The sequence below is a fragment of the Heterodontus francisci genome, chromosome 9 (genome assembly GCF_036365525.1).
Source record: "Heterodontus francisci isolate sHetFra1 chromosome 9, sHetFra1.hap1, whole genome shotgun sequence".
Lineage (NCBI taxonomy): Eukaryota > Metazoa > Chordata > Chondrichthyes > Heterodontiformes > Heterodontidae > Heterodontus > Heterodontus francisci.
The window spans coordinates 59,451,295-59,473,027 of NC_090379.1; positions in this window are offsets into that span (position 1 = coordinate 59,451,295).

Below are 21,733 nucleotides of genomic sequence, written 5' to 3' on the forward strand. Positions count from 1 at the left end.
TTAAAATCATTAGCACAACATTTAAATATTTTAAATTGCAACTTTTTTGTGTTTGAACAGAATTATACTCAAACAGTGGCTTCTGCGGTGACCCAACAAAAATCAATTCTCAATCCAATGTGATGGAAGGGTTTGTGCTCGGTGAGCGAGGGAGTTGGATACACATTAAACTACAATTTAAACCTCCCATCTACTCGGAATACTCATTTGTGAGGAGCTCGTTTGCAGTATCAATACCCATCAATTCCTCTAACAAGCCTTTAGTCTATTCCATTGGCGGTCTGACTCACTATAGGAAGTAACTAGTGCATTGAAGTGAAACCTTTACAAAGGGAACACTTTAATGCGACTGGAGCCTAAAACATGTCTAAAAATCTGAGTTTAGAACAAGGCACTAATTGGATGGCAAAATCTACCCAGTTGATATGTATTTTGCATATGTTTCCCATTTAATATACAATAATTTCCACTTCCCATGATTCGCTGTAGTGAGGTTAACTGCAGTGTATTGTTTGAACATTTTTAATCTCAAAATTTTAAAATTCATTAAGATATAAGGTCTGCGCAAGGTGGTATACATATATCTGGATGACAGTTAAATCAGATCTTGGATTAAGTGAATGACGTGAACTGGTAGAAAGTCTTCCTTTAGTTGCTAGGGTGAATTGAATTGCACACGCAGGTAAGAAAGAATGAGTCCTCTAAAATAGTGTACATTTTTACTGTTTCAAAATGCAGTTTGAAAATAGTCTGACTGGAGCAGAAATATTGATCAGTAAATGTTACCTCACTGTTACAAATTGGTAAGACAAACACCATTAAACAGGAGCTGCAAAGAGATGTTAAAGAGCACAACGTGGCTCCGGACCTGCAGGTTGCCGACCTCTGTTCTAGGCTCACAGCTGCTTGAGGGTGTCCTCCAAGTCCATCTGCAGTTTTCTCCACTGAAAGTCAGCAGTCTTCCACTGGCTATGCAGCAGCCACTGGAGTAGCAGTGGTAGGAGCACTAGGGCAGGCAAAGGCACCCAGAAAACAAGTACTAAGGAATGAACAAGGGTGATTCGTTGACTTTTGTAACTCCTCTTTGCTGACGATGCTGCATTAACATCTCACACTGAAGAGTGTCTGCAGGGACTCATCGACAGGATTGCGGCTGCCTGCACTGAATTTGGCTGAACCATCAGCCTCAAGAAAACAAACATCATGGGACAGGACGTCAGAAATGCCCCATCCATAAATATCGGCGACCACACTCTGGAAGTGGTTCAAGAGTTCACCTACCTAGGCTCAACTATCACCAGTAACCTGTCTCTCGATGCGGAATTGAACAAGTGCATCGGAAAGGCTTCCTCTGCTATGTCCAGACTGGCCAAGAGAGTGTGGGAAAGTGGCGCACTGACACAGAACACAAAAGTCCAAGTGTATCAAGCCTGTGTCCTCAGTACCTTGCCCTACGGCAGCGAGGCCTGGACAACATACGTCAGCCAAGAGCAACGTCTCAATTCATTCCATCTTCGCTGCCTCCGGAGAATCCTTGGCATCAGGTGGCAGGACCGTATCTCCAACACAGAAGTCCTCGAGGTGGCCAACATCCCCAGCATATACACCCTACTTAGCCAGCGGCGCTTGAGATGACTTGGCCATGTGAACCGCATGGAAGATGGCAGGATCCCCAAGGACACATTGTACAGCGAGCTCGTCACTGGTATCAGACCCACCGGCCGTCCTTGTCTCCGCTTTAAAGACGTCTGCAAACGCGACATGAAGTCCTGTGACATTGATCACAAGTCGTGGGAGTCAGTTGCCAGCAATCGCCAGAACTGGCGGACAACCATAAAGGCGGGGCTAAAGTGTGGCGAGTCGAAGAGACTTAGCAGTTGACAGGAAAAAAAACAGAAGCGCAAGGAGAGAGCCAACTGTGTAACAGCCCCGACAACCAATTTTATCTGCAGCACCTGTGGAAGAGTCTGTCACTTTAGAATTGGCCTTTATAGCCACTCCAGGCGCTGCTTCACGAACCACTGACCACCTCCAGGCGTGTATCCATTGTCTCTCGAGACAAGGAGGCCAAAGTGAAGAGAGAATGGCATGATTTGATTTATAAATTTACTTTGGAATGTTTATTTTGTGGTGTATTTTTTTTTGTTTTGTGGCCAAGCGGATGGTCAGTATCAGAGGGAAGACAAGGTGTGGGACTATTGGTGAGTTGGGAATTGGGATTACAGTATTGCACTCAGATGAGTTCTTCACAGATAGACCTGCCAGAAAGAGGCTGTCCAGGTTGGCACCTCCCTTCCTCTTCCACCTCATGCTTCTGCTCATGAGCTGCTCGCCATTTGGTGGTGGAAAGGCCTGTCCCCTCATGATAGAAGCATAGAAGCAAAGAAAATAGGAGCAGGGGTAGGCCATTTGGCCCTTTGGGTCTGTTCCGCCATTCAAAAAAGATCATGGCTGATCATCTGATTCAGTACCCTGTTCCCGCTTTCTCCCCATATCCCTTGATCCCTTTGGCATTAAGAAATATATCTAGCTCCTTCTTGAATATATTTAATGACTTGGTCTCCACTGCCTTCTGCAGTAGAGAATTCCACAGGTTCACCACCCTCTGAGTGAAGAAATTTCTCCTCATCTCAGTACTAACTGGCATACCCCGTATCCTGAGACTGTGACCTCTGGTTCTGGACTCACCAGCCATCGGGAACATCCTCCCTGCATCTAGCCTGTCTAGTCCTGTTAGAATTTTATAGGTTTCTGTGAGATCCCCTCTCATTCTTCTAAACTCGAGTGAATATAGGCCTAGTCGACCCAATCTCTCCTCATACATCAATTCTGCCATCGCAGGAATCAGCCTATTAAATCTTCTTTGCACTCCTTCCATGGCAAGAACATCCTTCCTCAGATAAGGAGACCAAAATTGCACACAATACTCCAGAGGTGGTCTCACCAAGGCCCTGCATAACTGCAGTAAGACATCCTTGCTCCTGTACTCAAATCCTCTTGCAATGAAAGCCAACATACCATTCGTCTTCCTAACTGCTTGCTGCACCTGAATACTTGCTTTCAGCGACTGGTGTACAAGGACACCCAGGTCTCGTTGCACCTCCCCCTTTCCCAATCTGTCACCATTCAGATAACAATCTGCCTTTCTGTTTTTGATGGCGATGTAGGGCAGGATGCGGCAGACCATCACAGATCCTGACACCCATTCTGCCTAGTACTGCAGGGCTCCTCCAGAGTAGTACAGGCAGTGTTATTTCAGTGCACCAGTAGTCTGCTCTCTCACATTTTGTGTGGTAGTATGGCTTTCATTGTATGCATGTTACACACGTGTGCATGGTTTGTGTACTGGAGTCATCAACCATGTCATCACCAGATAGCCCTTGTCACCCAGTAGCCACCCTTTGGTTTGCCATGGTGGCTTAAATGCAATTGGCACAGCAGACTGCCCCAACATGAATGCATCATAACTGCTGCCAGGATACTGGGCATTGACCTGCATGATTCTTTGCCTATGGCCACACACCAACTGTGTATTGAGGGAGTGGAATCCCCATTTTGTTCCAGTATAAGGCAGAGTTGACATGTGGTGCCCACAAAACGATGTGTGCGCAGTCATACGGAAGTCTGCAATCCTAGTGAAGCCACATGCTCACTTTGCCTGCTTGTCTCTGGCAAGAGAGAATGCAATGTCAATAGCTGTCTTTGAACAGAGAGCTCAATGATCTCCCTTATGCAACAATAGACAGCAAACTACAACTCCAGCCTGGAAGCAGCCAGATACATAAAAGTTCATCACCACAGTCACCTTCACATCTCACATCGTCGCTGAAGTTCAGATAGGAGAATTGCTCCCTGAACACCCTGGCCCTCCGACTGAGAGCCCTTTTCCCCCTGCTCCTTTCCCCCTTCCATCAGCTTGTCCTGCTCTGTGTGGTCTCTGTTTATTCTGCAAGTCATGCTGCATTCCAAGAGGAATGCCTACTGCATCCCTGAAAGCAGCTGTTTTGTGCAGAAGCCCTGAAGCCAGCAAAAGTGCATCACCACCTGCCATAGCACTCCCTGTAGACTTTTGCAATTTGAAGCAACTCTAGAAAGCACCAAACACTTGTAGAATCACAGCAACAGCCAGAAGAAATCCAACAGCAACTAAAGTGTAAGTAGTTCATGATCCCTTTCAATAGCACTAGTGGAGGTGTCCTTGTTGCTGTTGAACATGTGTTCAGCTGTGTGGTTAAGGGCATTATCTGGAGCATTGAGCTCCAAAATGGCAGTACTGGCATCAAATCAAAATTGTGCGCTGATTGACATCATGATCTGCCTACTCTGCATACTTCCTACGGACATTCACTGCGCGCACACTAACAGCTGGACCAAGATGGCGTCCAGTATGGTTCGCCCCACAAGTGTCAGCACATTGTTGCGGACACCATTTTGGATTTCTAAGGGCATTCGTTGCACCCAAATAACTGGTGTTAATGAACAAAATCTCTCACCCACTCTGTTTGATTAACCTGATTGGTAGTACTGCTGTACTACTTGGTGGCACACAACAGTACCATGTAAATGGTCAATGTTGTGTTTGATTGCTCAGTGAATGATTGCTCTGTGCTCTGTTTGTAAGACTGATCACTATGCTGTCAGTCAACCCTGAGGGGATATGTTTCCAAAAGTGAAACTAAGCCAGATAGGACAGGAGTGTGATGGAATACTCTCCACTTGCCAGGATGGGTGCAACTCCAACAACACTCAAGAAGCTCGACACCATCCAGGACAAAGCAGCCCATTTGATCCGCACCCCATCCACTGACATCAACATTCACTCCCTCTACCACCAATGCACTGTGACAGCAGTGTGTACCATCTACAAGATGCACTGCAGCAACTCACCAAGACTCCTTCGACAGCACCTTCTAAACCCGTGACCTCTTCCACTTAGAAGAACAAGGGCAGTAGATGCATGGGAATACCACCACCTGCAAGTTCCCCTCCAAACCACACACCGTGCTGACTTGGAACTATATCGCCATTCCTTCACTGTTGCTGGGTCAAAATCCTGGAACTCCCTCCCTAACAGCACTCTGAGTATACCTGCACCAAATGGACTGCAGCAGTTCAAGAAGGCGGCTCACCACCACCTTCTCAAGGACAATCAGGGATGGGCAATAAATGCTGGCCTAGCCAGAGATGCAACACATCCCTTGAAAGAATATAAAAAAAGAAACATCTGCCACCAGAGATGCCAGGGAAATGGTGAGCCCACAAAATAATATGTGGCAGCGTTGTGTCAGTTGGCTTCTATGTGCAAATTTGGCACACTAATGAACTAATTTGTGATGAACTAATTGAAAAAACCTTACGAATTAGGGAACACCTACTCATGCAGGATGATGCTTTGACTTTAAACAAAACCACGGCCTTGGCCATCCAAATGGAATCTTTCATGTTAGATTCGAAGATGTTGTACAAAAATACACCCTCAGGCTCAGGGTCGCAGACACAGCTTGCCCAATCAGTTCAAGTTACGGACAAAGAGACCTCAACAGGCCCATCAACACTTGCCCTATCCTGGTCAGGCACCCTCAAAAATGTGCCCAAATTGCAAAGGTACCCATGGATTTAAATTCAAAATACCATGTCTGGCATGAGGGAAAAAGTGCAATTCGTGCTCAAAGATGAATCACTTCACAAAGATATGCAGGTCGTCGGAGAAAAAGACATTGTCAGTTCAACAAGTCGAACCTATTCCTGAGAGCAAAATACAGTATGTGTATACTATAGCAGACAGTAAAGCACCCAGTCCCATGTACGGAGGTCGCTTCAAGGATGGCACAGTCATGATCGCCGGCATTTCAGTGTCGCTGCTCATTGATGTGAGCGTGAAAGTATCCATAATAAGCGACGACCTCTATCATCGTTATTTTTCATAACTTTCTCTCACTCCTGCAACAGACACTCTTCAAGCTTACAATCTCGATTATCCCGGTCTTTGGAACAATCACAGTTCCAGTGCACTACAAAATGTCAGTCTGGACAAGTTCACGTTCTGGGTTAAGATCTGTTCCATAAGCTTGACTTCAAACTTGCAGACCCCACCAGAGCACACATTAATATGATTGATGATATAGACTATGCCAGCAGTGTGCTTCCTTATTCACCGGATTTGGGAGATTAAGAGGTACTGTCATGCTCCTCGCGTCGACACATCAATTCTGCCTGTTTTGCAAAATTTGAGATGGTTGCCATTCGCAATCCAAGCCAAAGTGTCACAGGAGCTGAAATGACTGGAAGCAGAGGGTATCATTAGCAATTTGATTCATCCCCATGGATATCAAACCTCGTCATTGTGCAATGCAATATTAGAGAAATTAGACTGTGCATTGACCTTAAGTCAATCAACAATTCAATTATTTTGGACTAGAACTAGTGGGCACAGTTTCAAAATAAGGGGTCTTCCTTTTAAGACGGAGATGAGGAGGAATTTCCTCTCTCAGAGGGTCGGTAATCTTTGGAATTCTCTTCCCCAGAGAGCAGTGGAGGCTAAGTCATTGAATATATTCAAGGCTGAGTTAGACAAATTTTTGATTTACAAGGGAGTCAAGAGTTATGAGGGATAGGTAGGAAAGTGGAGTTAAGGCCACAATCAGATCGGCCATGACCTTATTGAATGATGGAGCAAGCTTGAGGGGCCGAATGGCCTACTCCTGGTTCTATTTCCTATGATCTTATGAAGATCACATCTCTGTCAGTGCTTACGCATTTCAACCTGGATGTGGAAACATACATCACAACAGACGCGTCAGGAAATGCGATAGGAATTATACTCTCAGTACACTGCAGGAAGCGAATGAACGATTGCCTATGCGTCTCACCCATTGTCGGAAACTGAACACAAATACACCACTAGAGAGCAGGAAGCACTACCCTGCATCTACACTTGTGAACATTGGCACATGTATCTTTATGGTAGGAAGTTCACCCTCCGCATCGATCACCACGCGTTGACTACCTTAACCACGTCATCGACCTCTACGCATCTACCAATGGTCTGATTGCCTTCATCAGTACAACATTGAGGTCGAGTGTCTCGTAGGTTCACGCAACTGAGTAGCTGACATGCTTACCTGCACTGCTGTCACAGACAGCATTCGTGATGGTATCGCGCTTGGGACATTGAAGACTACGTAGTTGTGCTGTTTTCGCATGCAACCTGGAATTTTGTGATGCAAGAGGAATTTTTAAGACCCTCTACTTGGCCTAAATGGTTCTAGCCTTTACTCTGGGTATCAGTGGCACACAACAACTTGGATATTGTTCCACTAGATGTGGTACACCTTTATTAAACCACTAAGCAATAGTACATACTCACGATAATATTGGTTGCTTAGCAGCCCTGCGAGCCAGAGTCCGTCTCCGTGGTCAAACCGCCGACGTATCTTCCGTGCATGACTTCCGGATGGCTGACCACACCACCTTAACCACTGCAGCAAAGATGCTCCTGTGGGCTCTTTCTTTATACCTTTTTTTGCTACAGCCCTGTTCCAAATAAGGTCAAACCTGTTTTTAATTCCTTCAATTGGCCTGCAATTACCTCACTGTCCTTTTCAAAACAAAACAATTACTTCTCCAGGTTGTTGCCAACTTGGGCATTATGTGGGAATTTCAAGGCCCACTGCTTCAGATAACAAAGACAGTTTCTTCTCTTAGTTATCTCTAGCACTATTATCAATCTTCAGCCTGGTACAGACAGACATGTTTTTTTTAGCTCTCAACAAGCAAGGCTGGGATCTTTTCCCGGATGCTAGCAATTTTGTAATTTAATTAGTTTTGCAGTCCCGCTAATTCTGACAAGGCACTGTCATGACCAGAATTGACCATCTTGCCTTACAGTTCATTAGATGTCTTCGATATCCGATGCTCCATGTTACCACCATGAGACAGACTCCACACACACAGGACTCCACCACAACATTCATTGATACAAAATAAATAAAGGGACAGTTACATGCTTAAAAAGTGATTGTACATTAAAAGGTAAAATAATGCATTAGTTTACAAGTTGAAGGCCGAGTCGGCAGCAGATAGCGTACTGCAGGAAGTAAGCCAGTACCTAAAAACTGACTTGTCTCACGAAATAAGGGAAGAGCTGGTCCCGTCCAACAGAAGTTTGCAAAGAGCTTGCATTGTTTGATGACAACCGTGCCCACTAGTCCTAGCATTGCACATGGAACTCGAGTAGTTATCCCAAAAGCACTACAGCAATGGGTGGTGCATCTTGCCTATGAAGGACATCCGGGTGTTGTTAAGATGGAACAACAATCCTGTGAAGCCGTCTGGTGGCCAGCAATAGATCGCAGCATAGAAGAGTTCATCAAAAACCGCCTAGCATGTACACTCAGCGAAAAATCTGCTAAACCATGTGCCACACCTCTACAACTGACCCATGGCCAACAAAACCATGGCACAAACTCCAAATAGATATTTTCGTAAAAGTGTGTGCAGCCCCTAGCAATCAACGTTTCTTGTTTGTTGTTCATGATCTATATAGCAAGTCGCTATAGAAAATCACTACAACAAATTCCAAATCCACCACTTCGGTCATTGACATTCCAGATAAGTTGTTTACAAAGGGGGCTTTACCACAGACTATCACGACCGACCATGGGCCACAGTTTGTTTCCAATCAATTGACGAAGTTCCTCGCAAGCTACGGAATTCTCCATCTGACATTGTGAAACATATGAATGTACGATTTAGGAGCAGGAGTAGGACACTCGGCCCCTCGAGCCTGCTCCACCATTCAATAAGATCCTGGCTGATCTGATTGTAACCGCGACTCCACATTCCTGCCTACCCCCAATAACCTTTCACCCCCTTGCTTATCAAGAATCTATCTACCTCTGCCTTAAAAATATTGAAAGACTCTGCTTCCACTGCCTTTTGAGGAAGAGAGTTCCAAAGACTCACAACCCTCTGAGGGAAAAGATTTCTCCTCATCTCTGCCTTAAATGGGAGACCCCTTATTTTTACATAGTGAACCCCAGTTCTAAATTCTCCCTAAGAGGAAACATCCTTTCCACATTCACCCTGTCAAGACCCCTGAGAATCCTATATGTTTCAATCAAGTCGCCTCTTACTCTCCTAAACTCCAGCAGATACAAGCTTAGCCTGTCCAACCTTTCCTCATAAGCATCCCGCCCATTCCAGGTTTTAGTCTAGTAAACCTTCTCTGAACTGCTTCCAATGCATTTACATCCTTCCTTAAATAAGGAGACCAATACTGTACACAGTACTCCAAATGTGGTCTCACCAATGTTTTGTATAACTGAAGCATAACCTCCCTACTTTTGTATTAAATTCTCCTCGCAATAAAAGATAACATTTTATTAGGTTTCCTAATTACTTGCTGAACCTGCATACTAACGTTTTGCGATTCATGCAAAAGGACACCCAGATCCATCGGCATCTCAGAGCTCTGCAATCTCTCACCATTTAGATAATATGCTTCTTTCTTATTCTTCCTGCCAAAATGGACACTTTCACATTTTCCCACATGATACTCCATTTGCCACACTTAACCTATCTATATCCCTTTGTAGCCTCCTTATGTCATCTTCACAACTTACTTTCCTACCTATCTTTGTGTCATCAGCAAATTGAGCAACCATACCTTCGGTCCCTTGTCATTTATATAAATTGTAAAAAGTTGAGGCCCCAGCACTGATCACTATGGCACACCAGTTGTTACATCTTGCCAACCAGAAAATGATCCATTTATGCCTACTCTTTGTTTCCTGTTAACGAGCCAATCTTCTATCCATGCCAATACGTTACCCCCTACACCAGGAGCTTTTATTTTCCAAAGTAAACTTTGATGTGGCACCTTGTCAAATGCCTTCTGGAAATCTAGGTACAATACATCCACCAGTTCCCCTTTATCCACAGCGCATGTTACTTCTTCAAAGGACTATAAATTGGTTAAGCATGATTTCGCTTTTACAAAAGCATGCTGACTCTGCCTGATTACCTTGCAATTTTTTAAGTGCCCGACTATAATGTCTTTAATAATAGCTTCTAAATTTTTCTCTAAGACAGATGTTAAGCTAACTGGCCTGTAGTTTCCTGCTTTCTGTCTCCCTCCCTTTTTGAATAAAGGAGTTACATTGACTATTTTCCAATCTAATGGAACCTTCCCCGAATCTAGGGAATTTTAGAAAATTAAAACCAATGCATCAACTATCTCACTAACCACTTCTTTTAAGACCCTAGGATGAAGTCCATGAGGACCCGGTAACTTGTTAGCCCGCAGCTCCAACAACTTGCTCAGTACCACTTCCCTGGAGATTATAATTTTCTTGAATTCCTCCCTCCCTTCCATTTCCTGGTTTACAGCTATTTTTGGGATGTTACTTGTATCCTCTATAGTGAAGACCGATGCTAAATACCTGTTCAATTTATCTGCCATCTCCTTATTATCCATTATTAATTCCCCGACTCACTTTTTATAGGACCAATGCTCACTTTGTAACTCTTTTTTAAATATCTAAAGAAACTCCTACTAGCCAGCTTTCTCTCGTACTTTAATTTTTCCCTCCTTATCAATCTTTTACTCATTCTTTGCTGTTGTTTATATTCTGTCCAATCTCTGACCTGTCACCCATCTTTGTGCAATTATATGCTTTGTCTTTAAGTTTAATACTATCTTTAACTTTTTTTAGTTAACCATGGATAATGGTCCTCCCCTTGGAATTTTTCTTTCTCGTTCTACTGTATCTATTTTGTGTATTGTGAAATACCCCTTAAATGTCTGCCACTACATCTGTCTATTGACCTATCATTTAACCGACTTTGCCAGTTCACTTTAGCTAGCTCCGCTTTCATGCCCTCAAACTGAATGTAAAATTCAATCATATTATGATTGTTGCTACCTCAGGGTGCCTTCACTAGGAGGTCATCAATTAATCTTATCTCGTTGCACAATACCAGGTCTAGTATAGCCTGCTCTCTGGTTGGCTCCAGAACATGCTGATCTAAGAAACTATCCCGAAAACATTCTATGAACTCCTCATCTAGGCTCTCTTTGCCCATCTAAGTTTTCCAGTCTATATGTAGATTAAAATCCCTCATGATTATTACCGTACCTTTCTGACAAGCTCCCATTATTTCTTCCTTTATACTCTGTCCTACCATATGGTTACTGTTAGGGGGCCTGTACACCACTCCCACGAGTGACTTCTTGCCTTTCTCATTTCTCATCTCTACCCAAACCACTTCTACATCCTGGTTTCCTGAACTTAGATCATCCATCTCTAATGTGCTAATACCATCATTAATTAACAGAACCACCCCTCCAACTTTTCCTAGCTTCCTGTCCTTTCTAAATATCAACAATACAACCCGCAATCAAATGGTAGCATTGCTGTTTCAACAGGGTGTTCAAGGACAGTTTGAGAGCTAGCATGTCAAATGTGAAAACATTTGAACAATCCTTTCATAACCTACTTTGCACATATCGATCCAATCCACACTCTCTGACTGGAAAGACACCAGCAGAATTTATGATTAGTCACAACATTCGCATGCTGCTGACCATTCTTCAGCTGTCACTGCTATGCAATGCGAATGTCAGAGCGAAAACAGAAGCGACAAGGCAAAGTAAAAGCACCACAGTCTTGCTTTGTCTCTATCGTGGATAACAACACCAAGTGGGACTGCGAGCAGCCCTGGAGATTTCAATGATCATGACTATGAGGATACAGTTCCTATTCTGATTAGCGATCATGATGTTGATCATCTACCACATCAAGATGATTGCGCTGAACCATAACCATGTTTTTGTCAATCTCAGTGCCATTATCGAAGACCTCCATATCTCGAAGATTATTTGTGTACTTAGAGGAACAAACGGCTTCTATGAAGTGACTCAATATGTCTGATACAATGAAGGTTTAATTTAAAACAAGCTCCTTCTCTATAAGGGGGAAAATATGTTGTGTTTGATTGCTCAGTGATTGATTGCTTTGTGCTGTGTTTGTAAGACTGATCACTATGCTCTCAATCAACCCTGAGACAACATGGTTCCAAAAGTGAAACTAAGACAGATCCAGGCAGCCATTTGAATAAAGCCTACACCAACAGAAATCATGAGTCTAGTTTCTTCATGCTTGGGGGACGAAACATAACAGTCAACTGTCCAGAAAATCAGTCTGAGCATGTTGAAAGAAACATGCCAACATACATAGGAACATACGAACATACAGATTAGGAGCAGGAGTAGGCTACTCAGCCCCTTGAGCCTGCTCTGCCATTCGATAGGTTCATGGCTGAACTGATTTCTCCACATTACCACCTACCCCCGATAACCTTTCACCCCCTTGCTTATCAAGAATCTATCTACGTCTGCCTTAAACATATTCAAAGACTCTGCTCCCACAGCATTTTGAGGAAGAGAGTTCCAAAGACTCACGACCCTTTGAGAGAGAAAATTTCCCCTCAACTCTGTCTTAAATGGGCGACCCCTTATTTTTAAACAGTGACTCTTGGTTCCAGATTCTCCCACATCCACCCTGTCAAGACCACTTAGGATCTTATATGTTTCAATCAAGTTGCCTCTTACTCTTCTAAATTCTAGCGGATACAAGCCTAGCTTGATCATAAGATAGCCCGCCCATTCCAGGTATCAGTCTAATAAATCTTCTTTGAACTGCTTCCAAAGCATTTACATCCTTCATTAAATAGGGAGACCAATACTATACACAATACTCCAAATGTGTTTTCAGCAATGCCCTGTATAGCTGAAGCATAACCTCCCTACTTTTGTATTCAATTCTTCTCGCGATAAACAATAACATTCTATTAGCTTTCCTAATTACTTGCTGAACCTGCATACTAACCTTTTATGATTCATGCATAAGGACACCCAGATCCCTCTGCATCTCAGAACTCTGCAATCTTTCACCATTTAGATAATATGCTTCTTTGTTATTCTTCCTGCCAAAATGGACAACTTTGCATTTTCCCACATTATACTCCATCTGCCAGATTTTTGCCCACTCACTCAGCCTATCTATATCCCTTTGTAGCCTCCTTAAGTCCTCTCCACAACATACTTTCCTACCTCTCTTTGTGTCATTAGCAAAATTTAGCAACCATACCTTCATTCCTTTCACCTAAGTCATTTATATAAATTGTAAAAAGTTGAGGCCCCAGCACTGATCCCTGTGGCACACCACTTGTTACATCTTGCCAACCAGAAAATGACCCATTTATACCTACTGTGTGGCTAGCTTACAGGAAACAATCTTCTATCCATGTGAATATGTTATCCCCTACACCATGAGCTTTTACTTTTTGCAATAACCTTTGATGTGACACCTTATCAATGCCTTCTGGAAATTTAAGTACAATACATCCACAAGTGCCCCTTCATCCACAGCACATGTAACTCCCTCAAATAACTCAGATGAATTGATTAAACATGATTTCCCTTTCACAAAACCATGTTGACTCTGCCTGTTTGACTTCAATTTTTCTAAGTGCCCTGCTATAACATCTTTAATAATAACTTCTAACATTTTTCCTAAGACTAGCGGAACCTTTCCTGAATCTAGGGAATTTAGGAAAATTAAAACTAACACATCAACTATCTCACTAGCCACTTCTTTTAAGACCCTAGGATGAAGTCCATCAGGACCCGGGGACTTGTCAGCTCCAACAATTTGTTCAGTACCACTTCCCTGGTGATTGTAATTTTCTTGAATTCCTCCCTCCCTTCATTTCCTGACTTATAGCTAATACTGGGATGTTACCTGTATCCTTTATAGTGAAGACTGATGCAAAATACCTGTTCAATTTATCTGCCATTTCCTTATTTTCCATTATTAATTCCCCAGACTCTTACTTTCTATAGGATCAATGCTCACTTAGTTAACTCTTCTTTTTTAAGTATCTATAGAAACTTTTACTATCAGTTTTTATATTTCTAGCTAGCTTTCCCTCGTACTTTAATTTTTCCCTCCTTATCAACTCTTACGATCTGTCTTTATATTTCTTGGTTCAGAATTGTACTTGCTCAGATTGGCCCATAGTTACCTGTTAAAATAACAGTGAGGCAAATGGTGCTCTCCATTATTTATGCAAAAATGGTACAACAAATTCAGGCGTTAAACTGAAATATCCAATACTTGCAATCCAAGTTGTGCCAACCCTCTGTTAACTTTGCAAAAACAGCATCTCACTGCCTCACTCACCATTAAAATGTATTGAATGTTAGGATGTTGTTGTACTTGTACTGTAGATATGAACCAAACTAACTACAGAAAGTTAAGTCTTGTCAATTCCAGTTTGACTACTCTTTTAACAACCTGATAGATGTTAATGACTTCTAACCTGCTTCTCTGGCACTGAAAATTGATTATTGCAAGTGTGAAGTCTCATTTCTTCGTTTTTTAATTGTTGTTGGAGATTTAAAAATTGTAAAATATTTATTTTTTAAATTTTGTTTTTACTTTTCCTTTCTGTCTTTTTTACGTTCTCTTAATCCAATCTTTCTGTCCCTCTCTTTATTTTGTTTTCTATTCCTGATCTGGTATTAAATTCATCCGCTCTAATGTACATTTTCTTCTCAGTCATTGCACTGTCAATTTCAACATTCTTCAAACTGATTAGTTAACAGTTGCTATCCCTGTTTGCTCAGGTTTCATATGCCCTGTTTGCCTTGCTGCACGTTATCAGCTTGTATTTTCAGCAACTTGCCACGCAAAATATTTAAAAACCTAAACATGCAACGGCAAATCTAATTAATGGCAGATGCTATTAGATGTCCTGCCACAGCAAAATTCGTCCCATTAAGAATTTTAGTAGCTCAGTGTAAGATATTCAAAAACTTGGGGTTGACTTTAACTCTCAGAAGGTTTTGGTCAGGTGGGGTGAGTTCAGAAAGCACTTGCAAGCCCAGATTTCAGGCCTTGTATGTTTAAACTCTCAGGCCTCATCTACATGCTGCCAGTCAGTTGATGGCCTAAAATAGGCAGAAAGCTGTCTGATGGTCAGGAACAGAAGATGGGGCAGTTGTAGACCACTGTCTGGCATTAAAGAAAAGCTAAATACTGCAGATGCTGGAAATCTGAAATAAAAACGAGAAATGCTGGAAATACTCAGCAGGTCTGGCAGCATCTGTGCAGAGAGAAGCAGAGTTAACGTTTCAGGTCAGAGACCCTTCATCAGTTCTGAAGAAGGGTCACTGACCTGAAACGTTAACTCTGCTTCTCTCTGCACAGATGCTGTCAGACCTGCTGAGTATTTCCAACATTTCTTGTTTTGATTTATTACATTAAAGAAAAGCTCACTGACTCGCAGGTAAATCCATGGGAATGATTTTCAGGAGGCGTGGGGGTAGGAGTCTGGGGCAGAGGAGGTCCCAACATCCCTTATGGAATCCAGAGGAACAATGGGACCCTGATTTGCCTAAATTTATGAAGCATTTTGCCTGTTTCCTCAGACAATGAATCACAGTTAAAATAATGACCAGTAGGATTGCAGCAGGGATGGAATGATAAGGCTAAATGCTCCATTTAAAGGCCCCATGCTCCCTGTTGCTGCTGGGTGGGTTAAAATTCTCCCCCCTCCCTGCCCCCCCCCCCCCCCCCCACCTTGGTATACATTTACATTGGTAATCAATTTGCAGTTTATGTAGAATAACCTGTCAAGTTTAACACATCAAAGTATTCATCTTTCCAACCTTATTACATAACTTAATAACTAATGGGAGTTGATAAGCCAATATTGAATATCAAAGAGCAATATATATTTTTAGTGTCACTGTTGTAAGAAGCTAGCTATAGCGACTTTGGTTTGTGTAAATTATAGGTTTGTTGCCTCATCTGTATTAATTGTTAACTTTTGGGTTGGACAGAATTGTTTGTTCCAGGAGTCATCCACACAGATTATTGTAATTAGATAGCTTTTTGAACTGATTCACTGGAGTCAACAAAGTTTGGGGATTATCCTGCTAAGAATGCCATCAGTACACAGGTAATCTTCATTGTTTCATAAGAAAAAAGAATTCTTTGATTTTTTTTTTGGTTTATCAGGAAATCCAGTGTTAGACAAATCTTTTATCGCTAAGTTAAACTTTTCAGAGATGAAGAAGTTGACATTTTTGTGTTTTGAATATTCACATGTTGAACATAATTTTTATACAGACTTTGGCTTATAATGGTATTATGGACCTTCCATTATTTTATTGCACTTATTTATGAGGGTACATTTCCCTTTCCTTACAAGTTCTACCAGGACCAACTCGTGCAGCTGAGGGAACAGGACTGGACGGACAGCTTGCTCGTAGGTTCCATCCAACAGCCATAATGGAGCTCATTAATTCAACCTGGTGGAGACTCTGGGGGAGAAACTTGTGCAGTGCTGGAAACTGGTGCAAAATGGGCACCGCAACTGGAACATGCGCCTGAAGATGTCATCCCAAAACTTGCTTGAAAATGGGTTCGTACCTCATCTATATAAAACCGGCAAACCGTGGATGACTATCAGGTGGCCCGATGCAGCTTTTTGGTCGGAGCCTTAGGAAATGGGAACATGGGAACAGGAGCAGGCTATTTAGCCCTTTGAGCCTGTTTCAACATTCAATGAAATCATGATTGATCCTGTGACCTAACTCCATTTACCTGCCTTTTCCCCACATCCCTTACTACCTCTGATTAACAGAAATCTACCAATCTCAGATTTAAAATTAACAATTGACCCGGCATCAACTGCTGTTTACAAAGGAGAGTTCAAAATTTCTACCACCCTATGCATGTAGAAGTATTTCCTAACTTCACTCCTGAAAGTTACCAATTATAAAGTACTCTAATCTATCCTTTTTTAGGTCGAAAGGGGATGACCTCATATTTGCCTATATTGAAATCAACTCACCACAACTTTGCCCATTGATTCAATCTATTTCTCTTTGTAATTTTTATGCTTCCATCGCCACTGCTTACATTGCTGCCTATCTTGGTTTTATCTGCAAATTCAAATATGTGGCTCTCTGTCCCATCATCTATTTTTTTAATAAATACAGTGAAATTTAAACCAGGCAGCTTAATTCTGATTGGTCAAGGCATTGCCCTGAGGAATGAACCAGCGAATGGCTGTCACTTATTTTGTGCAGTTGTAACAGGCACAATGGCCGGAATTTTACGCTGGGCGGACGGGAGCCAGACTCCGACGTAAATGTCGGTGCCGATCCCCCTCCCGCCCAGCCTGGGGATCCGTCCTGTATTTTATGGATCCCCAGGCTTAAATTGGCCTGAGGCAGGACTTCCACCCACTTGAGGGAGGAGGTCCCGCCTCAGTGACCTGCCGGGCAATGAGCGGGCCGGCAGCTCTTAGTCTCAGCAGCGCCACCAGGAGCGGTGGCCACTGCTGAGACTGCAACCCAGCCGACGGAGGTGGACGCAATGGAACCGGGACAGAAGGTAAGTTCAGGCAGCGTCACCAGGGGAATCGGTCGTGCCCTGGTGAGGCTAGGGTGGTCGTTTGGGGGGAGGGGGGCGTCTTGGATCCCAGGGTTGGGTTGGGAGGCGAGGGCGACCCTCAATCGGGCACCCCCCCCCCCCCCCCCCCCCCCGGGCGTGGAAAGGGTGACAGCTATAGCTGGGTGGCATTTCACGTCCCCGGCACACCCGCTTGCCGTGGGTAAAATACCAGTGGAGGCGGGCAAGGGCCCTTAAGTGGCCGTTAGGTGGCCACTTAAGGGTCTTGATTGGCCTAGGGCGGGCAGGCCGCTTCTCACCCCGCCCCCCCCGCCGGACCTCTGTAAACTTGGTCGGAGGCGGAATCAGGGCGGTTAGGCCTCCCAGAGCCTGCTGCTCAATTTTACGCCGCCCCCACGCCACCATCCGACCCGCTGGGGCAGCGTAAAATTCCGGCCAATGTGTGTACATGTTCTTTCTGTCTGCAAAGAACAGGGCCCTGTGTATTAATATATGTAGCTTCCGGTACACGCAGATGCGCCACACTGCGAGCCCTACTGACAATCTTAAATAGATTGTCAGTGTAATTCTTAGCACACTGCGGATTATTTAGCAAATGTTGTCCAATTGTGGAATCATATCTAATGTTGGACACTGTGTTTTGCATGGGCTGGTTGGGTACAGCCTGTACCTTTCCCATTGTGAACAGCGGAAGGGACATGTTGTTTGATACGATCCGCCAGTCTTTGGGATGTACGGCCTATATACCTAGCATCACGCTGATTCATTCCTCAGGGCAATTCCTTGACCAATCAGAGTCAAGTTGCCTGGTTTAAATTTCAAACAAAGCTTGGCAGTTAACTGTCAGTCACCATAATCTGGTGCATTCTCCATGGCAACGCCTCTACCAATCAGAGTTCACTTGCCAACCAATCAGCACTCTCTTCTCATGCAGTATAAGTTGTCGTTTTCCCTTACATTGGTTATTCTTGTGTATTGTCCTGATGAGTGCAAGATGAAAAGCTTCAACAACACGTCTCTATTTTCAGCAATTCTCAAGTTCTGTACTACCAAACGACTATCTGTTTTGTCACTTATCTCCGATGCCACGTCAGCTTACAGGTAGTTCTTTGGGGGAGGATGTGGCTAACCAGAGGGAGGGGCCTGCAGTGGCCTTCAGTATTTTTGCAGGACCAAGAGCAGCACTCCTGCTTCTGCTGATTCATCGGAAACAAAAGTATAAGGAAATTGTTTACCTGTTTGTGGGCAACCTCTAGTGGTGCCTTTCAGGCCGCTAGAGACCTGGAAAAGTGGAGCTCCACTGAGTCAATGATGAATGTTTAGCGGTGCACTGAAACAGATGTTAGGGGCTGGATTTTACCAGCCCCCGATGTCGAGGGTTGTGGCGGGGGCCCGGAAAATACCTCCATGAGAGGCCACCACGGGCCTCGATGCCGGGAATGCCTCCTTCCATTTTATTACTGGCGGTGAGCACCACCCCCCCCCCCCCCACCCGGGTCACTCAGTGATGGAGACTTAATTTAAATGTTAAAATGAATGGTAATTAATGAATATTTACTTACCTCGTTGAGATGCCTGTCCCATGCTGATATTCCAGCCAATTGCCGGAACTCCCATGCCTTTGGATCTCCGTTCAAGATTCAAGGCGGAACACTGGTGGGGAGGGCGGAGGAATGCAGTTTTCAGGGCGGGGGTGGGGGGGTGGTGTGGAAAGGCAAAAACTAACACGATTGGTTGAGGGGATGGTGGGAAGGGGTTGAAGGTTTAAGTAAAGTAAGCTCGGGGTGGAAAGGTCGGGATCGAGAGTTTAATTTTTGGGGGGGGAAAGTACAAGAAATAAAATGATTAGTCATTGGGGGGAGTGGTGGGAGAGGGAATTGGCACTGCGAATAAATGTTTAATTTAATTTTTCAAAAAACGGTGACTTTAAAAATGAAACGGAAGAGCCTGAAGCCCTTTAAAAATGGCACCTGCACAGTGGTGCGGACACAGTTGCCGGGGATGGAGCGCCCGCCCCCTCTACGTCATCGGGGGTGGGTGCTCTGCCCCCTCCATGTAAAGGAACCGCTGTGCCAAATATCGTGGCGCCTCCGCAGCATACATCTCGTGCGTGCGCCACACTGTTTTTGAAGCTCACTGCTGAAATTCAGCCCTAGGACTCTGATTTGCATATTAAAGTCACCCAATGCCTGTTTTAAGTGAAACGTGGAACTTGGAAGTGGCTGCATTACTATTTGGCAGCTGATCCACTTCTGGGGAAGATCGGGTACAAAAGCTTGTGACCCAAAATTTGTGGCCCAAACTCCACTTTTTTTAACCAAAAGATTTGTGTGATAAGGACCAATTTCTCACCAGCTGTGTGAGATATTCCATCTCACCTGTGGGAAGATTCCTGACCTCCACTTGGCACTTTCCTGCTTCCCTGTAGCAGTGTATCTTAGCGTGGGGAGTCAAATCTACTTTCCATGATTGTGCTTTGCTCTGTTTTCTTGGGACCTAATTTCTTTAGCTATGGCAACAGCACATCTTGGAGGCACCCTCTGTCACTGCCAATGTGTTCTAACTCCAGATCCACAGGTGGCTGTGACTGCATTGGATCCGCATCTGAAAACACTAGAATTACCGCTACACTGATGGTATTCTGATGGGGAACATCCCCAATCTTATTGATTCTGTGTTGAAAAAGTTACCTAATTACAATAACTTGGAGCAAGACTGATGCCTGTTCTAAAGACAAGCTTATCTATTCAGTGGACTTGACAGGCTGTGAAAAACTTAGGTACCTAGAGGTTTGCTGAGATGGTAAATGCAAATGTATCTGAGCAATTTCCTTCCAAAATGAAGTGAAAACATTAAACTCCTGACTGTGGTATACTAAATGTGGTGCATTCTCCTTGATTTGGGCAGAGCAGTGGACAGAGAACAACATTTCTGAAGCAGTGTCCAGAATGCTATACTCAGTGCTGAGTTATAATTGGTAATTCCGAAACTTATTGCAAGTCATATTTAACTATTATTTATTTGCTCAATTTGGGAATTCTGGAGAGTGGCACAGTGTTTTGCAGGGGGCAGTGGTGCACTCTATAAAACTTTTTGGGAAGCTTTATTTGAATGTCTTGTTAAAAACATTAAAAATGCATGGGATGCAAGCTCTTCCCTGGATGTTTTGACAACTGCTGACTCAGTGTGCAGTTTCCCATCCAGCCATAACATTAGTTTAATTCTCAAAAAAAAAATAAGATGAAGAACTTGTTTTCAGCATTCTGGAAAGAAAAAGAAAGATTTGCATTTATATAGCACCTTTCACAAACACCGGATGTCCCAAAGCACTTTACAACCAATAAAGTACTTTTTTTGAAGTGTAGTCACTGTTGTAATGTAGGAAAGGCAGCAACCAATTTGTGTACAGCAAACTTCCACAAACAGCAATGTGATAATGACCAGATGGTTTGTTTTTTGCGATATTGATTGAGGGGTAAATATTTGCTAGGACCCCAGGGATAACTCCCCTGCTCTTCCTCAAAATAATGTCTTGGTATCTCTAACACCCACTGAAAAGGCAGATAGGGTCTCAGTTTCACATCTCATCTGAAAGTCGGCACTTCTGACAATGCAGCACTCCTTCAGTACTGTACTGGAGTGTCAGCCTTGATTTTTATGCTCAAGTCCTGGAGTGGGACTTAAACCTACAACCTTCTGACAGAATACCACCAACTGAGTCACGGCTCACACACACCATATGGAAGTAGATGGAATTGAAAAGAAAAATTAGAATGTGACAGTTTAAAAAAATATTTTCAGTTCTCAATGTCTGGGTTGTAGATCGTGTCTTATAAAAGGTGGATGAATTATACAGTAATATAAGCATGGTCAAGTAGTCTCCTGGGCTAGTATCAATCACCTAAGGGAACTGGAGAGGAATTTTCCAGATTTATTTCCCAAATAATTAGCCTTCAATTTTTTAATCTGTTTTTTTCTGGCTTTCCCAGTAGATTTTATGGCTGCTGGTGGGTAGGGAGTGTCTAATCATGATGCTTCAGGCATCACGACAGTGGGACAGGCTTGATGGACCAGCTGATCCTTTCCTGCCCATCATTTTAATATGTCCCCCAGAGAAAATAGCAATCTTAATATTATAGCAACATAATTTACACCAATTGCTACCATGTTGAGGGAATGTGTAAAGTTTGTCTTTCTGCCTCTGTTACAGTATGTGATAGCAACAAGATTGGAAGTTTTCATCT